Source organism: Ranitomeya imitator, chromosome 2, assembly GCF_032444005.1.
Source record: "Ranitomeya imitator isolate aRanImi1 chromosome 2, aRanImi1.pri, whole genome shotgun sequence".
In the NCBI taxonomy this organism is placed as follows: Eukaryota; Metazoa; Chordata; class Amphibia; order Anura; family Dendrobatidae; genus Ranitomeya; species Ranitomeya imitator.
The window spans coordinates 392,595,742-392,605,860 of record NC_091283.1 but is presented as its reverse complement, the minus strand read 5'-3'; positions in this window follow the sequence as shown (position 1 = coordinate 392,605,860).

The window sequence follows — 10,119 nt, the reverse complement described above, 5'->3', positions numbered from 1 at the left end:
AACATATGGCTGGAGCCAGGAATGAGATAAACGGGGCCAGGGTGGGGAACAGTGTTACCATAGGGGCTAATTAAGGGATATTATTACTGCAGTGATGAATTTATTTTATTTTTTGAGTATACTGTTTTAAATGGGGGGCGGTCCTGTTACTGTGCAGAGTGACACTATATCACCTTTTTTTCTTCATGTGATGTAATGTAGAAGTTGTGAAAAATTAAGTAATGTGTTCTGCAAGCGGAGCTCGAGATAACTGTGTTATTTCCTGCAGAAACGAGTCCTGGCTGGAAGGAATGATGGCGGTCTGTGCTGGATGAAAGATGAAGGACTTCACCTAGAGACGTCACTGGTGAGTCAGTGTTACCTATACACTGACACTATACACTGTATACTATATAGAGGTCCTGTGTATAATGTCACCAGTGATCTCTGTATTACCTCTACACAGACACTGCATACTAAGTACAGATCTCCTGTGAATACTGGCACTTATGGTGATAGTATTGTGTTTTTTTTTTTTTTATTACTGATCAGTATTGTAGTATTCAGTCACTATGTGGTGGTAATATGTGGTCTGGAAATGGTGTTGTGGTATTTGTCCCTTGTATGTAGTATTATTGGGTCACTATGTGGCCTGGTCATGGTGTGGTGGTATTAACTCACAGGTTTGGCATGTGGGGGTGACACCATTAGGCCCAGTTTAAGTTCTACAAAACAGGAAAACCATTTTTGGTAACCTTTGTGTGTATTGAGCCGGGGGAGGGGGAGAGGGGGGGCGCCAAACTCGGGAACAGCCCCGGGCGGCAAAAGCTCTAGCTACGCCTCTGCCCGTAGGCCTGTATAGTATAATGCACTCCCCATTGGCCTGTATAGTATAGTGCACTCCCCATTGGCCTGTGTAGTATAATGCGCTCCCTGTAGGCTTGTATAGTATAATACATTCCCCATAGCCTGTATAGTATAATGCACTCCCCATAGACCTGTATAGTATAATGCACTCCCCATAGGCCTGTATAGTATAGTGCACTCCCCATTGGCCTGTATCGTATAATCCATTCCCCATAAGCCTGTACAGTATTATGCACTCCCCATAGGACTGTATAGTATAATACATTCCCCATAAGCCTGTATAGTGTAATGCACTCCCCATAGTCCTGTATAGTGTAATGCACTCTCCATAGGCCTGTATAGTATAATGCTCTCCCCATAGGCCTGTATAGTATAATGCACTCCCCATAGGCCTGTATAGTATAATGCACTCCCCATAGGCCTGTATAGTATAATGCACTCCCCATAGGCCTGTATAGTATAATGCACTCCCCATAGGCCTGTATAGTATAATGCTCTCCCCATAGGCCTGTATAGTATAATGCACTCCCTATAGGTCTGTATAGTATAATACATTCCCAAAAGGCCTGTATAGTATTATGCACTCCCCATAGGCCTGTATAGTATAATGCACTCCCCATAGGCCTGTGCAGTATAATACATTCCCCATAGGCCTGTATATTAGAACGCTCTCCTCATAGGCCAGTACAGTATAATGCACCCCCATTAGGCAGTCTGTATAGTATAATGTGATATAGAAGATGCTGAGCACAGCCTAAATAGGGGAGGTGCACAGTCATAGGTGCCCAAACCTGAACGTATACAATATAAAGTGACTAGCACACTCCAGGGTGTTGTGATGCAAAAAAGTGGGGATTTATTACATACAATTAATTAGTGGTGGATACCGCATTTATCCCTAGTGTCCCAGCGTACTGACAGCTCTTTTAAGCCTCAGCGCCACCTATTATTCTGACTCACCATCAGTTGATGCAAATCCGAGTATTCTATTGTTTTTGGGGCCATACAAGTATACAATTATACCTAGCACACTGATGAAGGTCCAGTATCGACCGAAACGTTTGTGATTTACTGTATGTAATAAATCCCCACTTTTTTGCATCACAACACCCTGGAGTGTGCTAGTCACTTTATATTGTATAGTATAATGCACCCCCAATAGGCAGCCAGTACAATATAACGCACCCCCATTAGGCAGCCAGTAAATATAATGCAGCCCCATTAGGCAGTCAGTACTGTATCACCCCCATTAGGCAGCCTGTACAGTATAATGCATCCCTATTAGGCAGTCTGTACAGTATAATGCACTCCCATTAGGCAGCCTGTACTGTATAATGCACCCCCATTAGGCAGTCTGATTAGTGTAATGCACCCCCATTAGGCAGCCTGTATAGTATAATGCACCCCGATTAGGCAGTCTGTATAGTATAATGCACGCCCATTAGGCAGCCAGCACAATATAACGCACCCCCATTAGGCAGCCAGTACAATATAATGCACCCCCATTAGGCAGCCAGTATAGTATATTGCGCCCCCACTTGGCAGCCAGTACAATATAATGCACCCCCATTAGGCAGCCTGTATAGTATAATGCACCCGATAAAAAAAAACCAATACTCGCCTTTCTCCTTCCTTGTTCCTGCGGTGCTCTGAGCGCCCGCTCATCTCCTAACAGCGGGCACCGGGTACTGACATCATCACTACCCCGTCAGTTTCGGCGTTTGTGACGTCAGACGCTAACAGGGGGGATGATGAGAGGAATATAACACTCCCTCTCTCATCAAGCTGACCCTGCAATCACAGGCATGGGGCCCACTTCTGGTACAGGGCCCCCACCGCCTCCTCAGGGGCCGCACAGCTATAAGATTGCATATCTAAGAAATGGAATACAAGGCCCCTACAGCACCACCCCACTTCCCTAATTCAGCTCCCCCTCTTCCCCTCACATTCACCCCACTCCCACATTAACATACAAACATCATGTGCTTTAATTTTAACATTTTGTTCCACAGCAGCCCTTACATTTATGAAAATGTCCGCCCGTGATAATAGTTGGTCCAGGACAGGCACTGTCTTGGGCTTCTGGCACAACCTAAGCTGCAGCTGCTCACTAGGACCCAGGGCCAGTGTGAACCAATCGGAGCGCACCTGGGGTGGAGCTATCCGCAGCGCTGCTAGCCTCTCAGAAGACTATCAGGTTAGCATCGCTCCAGCCCGCACCATGCGCTGCAGTGAGACTCTGCTATTGGCTGCTGTGCAGCATGCAGATTCTCCGCTAGGCAGCGGCGCCGCAGAGTCCCAGACATGTTTCCTACACATCAGAAAGCCGCGGCCGCTTATTGCTTAATGTAACTGAAGTGGCCGTGGCTCCGAGTGGGCCCCTCCATGTGACTGGGCCCGGGGCGACAGCCCCCTCTGCCCCCTGGTAGCTACGCTACTGGTGTTATCAGTTTTAGATGGCCACAGGAAAACCCACTTCACATTCTTCAGTTGGTCCTGCCATACTGTTTCCTTATGCATTGAATGCAAGGGCTGCCTTGACCCAAAATTACACGCACCACAATCCCCCTTGGAAGAAACATGGAGGAGGGCCTCCTAAAAAAACCCGTCCCATTACAAAGGAGCGGGTCTCCTAGACTAAGTGCATGGGCTGACAAACATTTCCCCATGGGGGATACATTTTTAAAAAATAATTATGGGGGTCATAGACACACTTGCCAAAAAATTGACTGGCTGTAGCAGAACGGAACACGTTAACCCTGGTGATCTAGTGGCTGTGGATGATGAGACGTAGAGGAAGGCCTAATTAAAAACTAGGCCCAATTTAAAGGAGCGGGTCTCCTAGACTCGTAATGCCCATACACTAAGCGCATGGGCTGAGAAACATTTCCCCCTAGGGGAGTACATTTTTTTTAAATTTCAAAATAGTAACGGGCATCATAAAAACACCCTTGCACAAAAATGACTTTTGCATCACGGAATACATTCACCCTGGTGTTCTAGTGGTTGTGAATGATGAGGATGAGAATAATTCCCCCCCTGTATGCATGGCTCATAATTCCCCCCCACCTCCTGTATGCATGGCTCATATTCCACCACCACCCCCTCCTGTATGCATAGCTCATAATTCCCCCCCCCCCTGTATGCATGGCTCATATCCCCCCCACCTCTTGTATGCATGGCTCATATTCCCCCCATATGCATGGTTCATCTCTCCACCCACCCGCTCCTTCTCCCATCTTTCATGGTGCGGGCGGCTTACCGTCCTCCTTCATCCCCGTCCCCTGTCCCTGGGGGGAGGGGAGGGTGGCGGGCGGTCGGGAGTTGAAAAAAAAAACCTTGCTCACTTGCTCAGGCGCCACCCCCGCATCGTCCCCGCCCTATGCACGTGCCCTCGAGTGCCTAGTGGCAAATACGGCCCTGCTTCTTGTGACAGCACCCTTTGCCTCTGTGCCACCGTGATGGGAGGGTCTGAGAAAACTGTCCCAGAACTTTGCCATTGTTCCCCTGCTTGTGCTGGATTGTACTGCCTCTCTTGCTTGTACACCTTGGTTGTACACCAAACTCTGACGTCTGCTGCCAGCATTCTCAGATAGGAATTTTTTTAGTAATTCCGCTACAAGGGCCCTCTGGTACTGCACCATTTTAGTACACCTGTCTTCCTCTGGAAGTGATTGAAAGTTCTCCTTGTAGCGAGGGTCTAGAAGTGTCACCAACCAGTAATGAGTGTCACCCAAAAATTTTATAATGCGAGGGTCACGGGAAATGCAGCGCAACATATAGTCAGCCATGCGTGCCAGACTGCTAACAGGCAAGACTTCCGTGTCCTCACCAACAGGATGACTGACCATGCTTTCCTTCTCCTCCTCATCTTCCCTGTCCTCAGGCCATCCACACTGAACAGACGGTATGACAACTGTGCTTGTAGTACCGTCTATAGTGCATGAAAGTAGCTCCTGTTCCTTCTCCTCTTTGTCTACCAATCCACATTGGGACGACATGAGGCTGGGCTGAGTGTAATCACCCTGTATGGTTCCTTGTTCCATGTCCTCGTGCTCTGCCTGCAAAGCATCCTCTTTAATTGTGAGCAGAGAGGTTTTCAGAACACAGAGAAGCGGGATGGTGATGCTAATTATGACATCATCACCGCTCACCATCTTGGTGCAGTCTTCAAAGTTTTTGAGGATGGTACATATGTCTGACATGCATGTCCACACCTCAAGTCTTATGTGTGGAGTCTGAACTGAAAAACGACGGCCTTGTTGATGCTGGTAGTCAACAACTTCCCTCTTCTGCTCACAAATCCTTTCCAACATATGCAGTGTAGAGTTCCAACACGTGAGGACATCACAAAACAGTCGGTGAGCCGGAAGCTGCTGAAGCATGGCAAAGCCGGCTGAAGCTGCAGCTGACTTTCTAAAATGGGCAGACAGGTTGTGTACTTTCAGTAGCAGATCCGGCAGCTCCGGGTAGCTTTTGAGAAAACGTTGAACAACGAGGTTAAGTACATGGGCCAGGCAAGGTACGTGTGTGAGCTCACCTTGCCTCAGAGCCACCACCAGGTTCCCGCCATTGTCACACATGACCATGCCTGGCTGTAGGTTCAGCAGTGTCATCCAAAAATCTGACTACTCTTTCAGCGCTGTCCACAACTCTTCAGCATTGTGCGGTTTGTCACCTATGCAGATTAGCTTCAGCACAGCCTGTTGCCGCTTGGCTGAGGCAATGCTATAGTGCTTCCATCTTCTGACTGATGTGCTCATTTCAGAGATGGAGGCTGAAGAGGAGAAGGTGCAGGAGCTGTAGACTGTGGGGGCAACCCTGATTGACGTAGGGCCCGCAATCCTCGGCGTCGGGAGGATGTGTTCCATCCCAAGGTCCGACTGGGTCCTGGTTTCCACTATGTTAACCCAGTGTGCCATCAGTGAGATATACCATCCCTGCCCACAAGCACTTGTCCACGTGTCCGTGGTTAGGTGGACTTTCCCAGTAACAGCATTGTTGAGGGCATGGGCAATGTTGTGGGACACGTGCTGGTGTAATGCCGGTACGCCACACCGGGAGAAATAGTGGTGACTGGGGACCGAGTAACTTGGGATGGCCACTGCCATCAGGTTGCGGAAAGCTTCCATCTCAATGAGCCTAAAAGGCAACATTTCAAGTGCAAGCAGACGAGAAATGTGAGAATTTAGTACTGTGGCCTGTGGGGCGTTGGCTGCATATTTCCGCTTGCGTTCCAATGACTGGGGTATAGACAACTGAAGGCTGCACTGAGACAAAGACGTGGACAGGCTTGATGATGGTGCTGGTTAACTGTGGGCAACAACAGGTGTAATGCACGAGGCATCTTCGCATGCACCGTGGACTGGGGATTGGCTTCTACACAAAACAGTGGAAGAAGCAGTGGTGTCACCTGAAGACAGTGTTCCTGGAGCCTGGGTTTGGCCCACAAAGTCGGGTGCTTTGCTGCCATGTGCCTGATAATGCTGGTGGTGGTCAGGCTGGTAGTTTTGCTACCCCTGCTGATGTGGGCATGGCAGGTGCTGCAAATGGCCTGTATGGGGTTTTTGTCAGATTCTTTAAAAAATTGCCAGACTCGGGAAGATCTAACAGTTGGAATGGCAACTTCCATAGGGGTGGAGCCGCATATTCATCACTATAATGGGTGGCACCACGTGTCCCCTCATATAGGAGAAGCTGCGGCGAGGAGAAGAAGCAGCGAGGGAGCCAGGTAAGTATTTTATTAACAGCAGGGGGGGCGCACAGGGGGTGGGAGGGGGTTGGGGACAGGGATATTTTTTTTAAACAACAAAAAAAAATATTGTTTATATCTTCTCTCCAGCGAACGATGCTGGAGAGAAGAAATGAATAGCGGCTTCAGCACCACGCTGGGGGGACAGCGCTTACTGTAGCGCTGTCTCCTGCACGGCACACAGACTGCACACTGACATCTTTGACTTTAATGGGTCCGTGTAATACGTGCGCTCCCACGAACACTGACATGTCTCCGTGTTTTCCAAACGGACACACGGTCCGTGAAAACACGCTGACATGTGCAGAGACACATTGATTTTAATGTGTCTACGTGAGTCAGTGTCTCCGGTACGTGAGGAAACTGTCACCTCACGTACCAGAGCCACTGACGTGTGAAACCGGCCTTACCCCAAGACATAGTGTATGTAGTTTCTAAAGGTTAAAGGGAGGGGAGCGACTCCACCCACCTGGAATTCATGATGCCAATGTCATGTAAAACACAGCAAGGGGACTCCAAAAATAGTCTCCATTTTTTTTCCAAAAATTGGCCAAAGACACCACTTAAAGGGACACTGTCACCTGAATTTGGAGGGAACAATCTTCAGCCATGGAGGCGGGGTTTTTGGGTTTTTGATTCACCCTTTCCTTACCCGCTGGCTGCATGCTGGCTGCAATATTAGATTGAAGTTCATTCTCTGTCCTCCGTAGTATATGCCTGCACACGGCAATCTTGCCTTGCCCAGGTGTGCATTATGGAGGACAGAGAATGAACTTCAATCCAATATTGCAGCCAGCATGCAGCCAGCGGGTAAGGAAAGGGTGAATCAAAAACCCCAAAACCCCGCCTCCATGGCTGAAGATTGTTCCCTCCAAATTCAGGTGACAGTGTCCCTTTAAGTGGCATCAATTTCCCCAGAGTTTGTTAAAATGGTTGGTGAGGTGATTTTCAAAAATCATCAAGCTTTTAGTCTCCCCAGGATGACACAGGGATAGAAAAGTCCTTGCGGATCCAGGATTTGTTCATCTTGATGAACATTAGTCTGTCTACATTCTCATTGGACAGCCGCATGCGCTTATCTGTCAGCACACCACCAGCAGCGCTGAACACACGTTCAGAGAGAACGCTGGCTGCGGGGCACGACAAGATCTCCAAGGCGTGATTGGCGAGCCCAAAATAAGCAAGGGTCCAGTTCCACAATCATGGCATCGATGTTAACTTGGAGATACTCCTGTACCATCTTCTCTAGGCGTTGGCTATGCGTCAGACTTCTTGTCTCCTGTGGCCTTGCAAAGGATGGTCTAAAAAATTGTTGAAATGATTGGAAAAAACTGCTGTTACCACCAGATACGATGTTACTGTTACGGTTTGAGTGATGACTCGACAGTCCCACGGTTGGCAAGTTAGAACTCAGAGATTCACTACGTGCACCACTGGTGTTTTGTGGAAAAGCAGATGTAAGATTCTGTAACAGTCTCTGCTGATACTCCTGCATGCGTGAATCCCTTTCTATGGCAGGAATTATTTCGCCGAATTTACTTTTGTACCGGGGATCTAAGAGTGTGGCAACCCAGTAGTCGGCATTACTTCGGACTCTGAGAATCCGAGGGTCATGTTGCAGGTACTGCAGCAAGAAGGCACTCATGTGTCTTGCGCATTAAGGAGGACCAAGTCCTTGTTGTCTTGGTAGCGGCGAGGTGAGAATCATGCTTCATTCCTCTGCCCTCTCCCCCCAACCTCGCACAACAGAAATTTGATCAAGGTCTCCCTCATCTGATGAGTCTTCCGTGCCCAGCGCCAGTTCATCCTCCACTTCTTCCTCGGCTCCTGCACCTTCCTCAACAGTTTGGCTGCTACCATGCGCCCTCGGTAATCCCTCTCCCCCACCCTCCAATGCCAGCCGCCTTGGTGCTGCCAACCGTCTGGACCTTGGAGATATTATCCCTTCCGCATACGACTCCTCCTGTTCCTCCTCCTCCTCCTCTTGTCCCACCACCTGACTCCGAATACTGTTTAAGGTATGCTCCAGCATGTAAATGACCGGAATAGTCTTGCTGATAATGGCATCGTCAGCACTAAACATCTTCATGGCTATTTCAAAACTGTGCAGAAGGGTGCATAAGTCCCTGATCTGAGACCACTCCTGCAGCGTGATTTGCCCCACCTCTGGATTTCGTTGGCCCAAGCTATATGTCATAACGTATTGCACCAGGGCTCGTCGGTGCTGCCACAGTCGCTGCAACATGTGCAGAGTTTAATTCCACCATATGGGCACATTGCATTTCAGCCGGTGAACTGGCAGGCTCAACGACTTCTGTAGAGATGTAAGTCGTTGAGCTGCGGGATGCGAACGACGGAAGTGAGCACACAGCAACCGTGCCCTCTGCAGAAGCCCATCTAGTCCGGGATAGTGGGATAAAAATTGCTGGACCATCAGGTTCAAAACGTGAGCCATACAAGGCACGTGTGTGACATTGCCCCGGCGAAGGGCCACACCCAGGTTTGCAGCTTTGTTGCACACGACCTTCCCTGGCTGCAGGTTTAGTGGAGACAACCATTGATGGAACTCGTTCTCCAGAGCTGACCACAACTCCTCAGCTGTGTGACTCACATTTCCCAGATATTTCAAGGTAAACACCGCCCGATGCTGTTGAGCCCTGGTGACAGCATAGTAAGGAGGTATGCAGGATTCCTTCTGCGCAGTTAGAATGCGGGTGGCATTACCAGACAAGCTTTGGGTGCAGGTGGAGGACCGAGAGGGTGAGGAGGCAGAAGCAGTGGAGGAACTTATAGATACAGAGGATCGACACCCAACTCGTGGGGACGGCAAGACTTGGACAGCAGCCTTCTCCTGCTGTCACCATAGTTACCCAGTGCCCAGTCACCGACATGTAATGCCCCTGTCCATGTCTACTCGTCCTAGTGTCTGTGGTGAAATGCACCCTGTCACACACAGAATTTCTCAAGGAAGTGGTGATGTTGTGTGCGACATGCTGGTGTAGCGCAGGCACAGCTTTCTTTGAGAAGTAGTGGTGACTGGGCATCTGGTACTGGGGCACTGCGACGGACATAAGGTCATAAGGTATCAAAAATCCTCTGTGTCCACCAGGCATAAAGGCAGCATTTCTGTAGCCAACAGCTTGCAGATGGTGAAATTCAACCTCTTAGCTTTGTCATGGCTAGGAGGAAATGGTCTTTTACTTGTCCACATCTGAGGGACTGAGGGCTGGCTGCCGTGCTTAGACAGGGTTGAGTAGGGTGTCCCCGGCAAACTGCTGGTCTGTGAGGAAGGTGCAGGCGGAGATATTATGTTGCCTTGATCAAAATGTGTTGGTCTCGATGTTGGAGAGTGCTCAACACCAGCAGGTGTTTCCACTTGCAAATTTACTGACAACCTGCCAATCACACTGGCTGTTGCGGGTAAAGAGGTGGAAGGTCTGCGTCCAAAACCATGTGCAACTGCTGTCCCCACAGTCACAGAGGATGAAGAGGCTGCGGATGCACTTGATGGGGCAGACGGT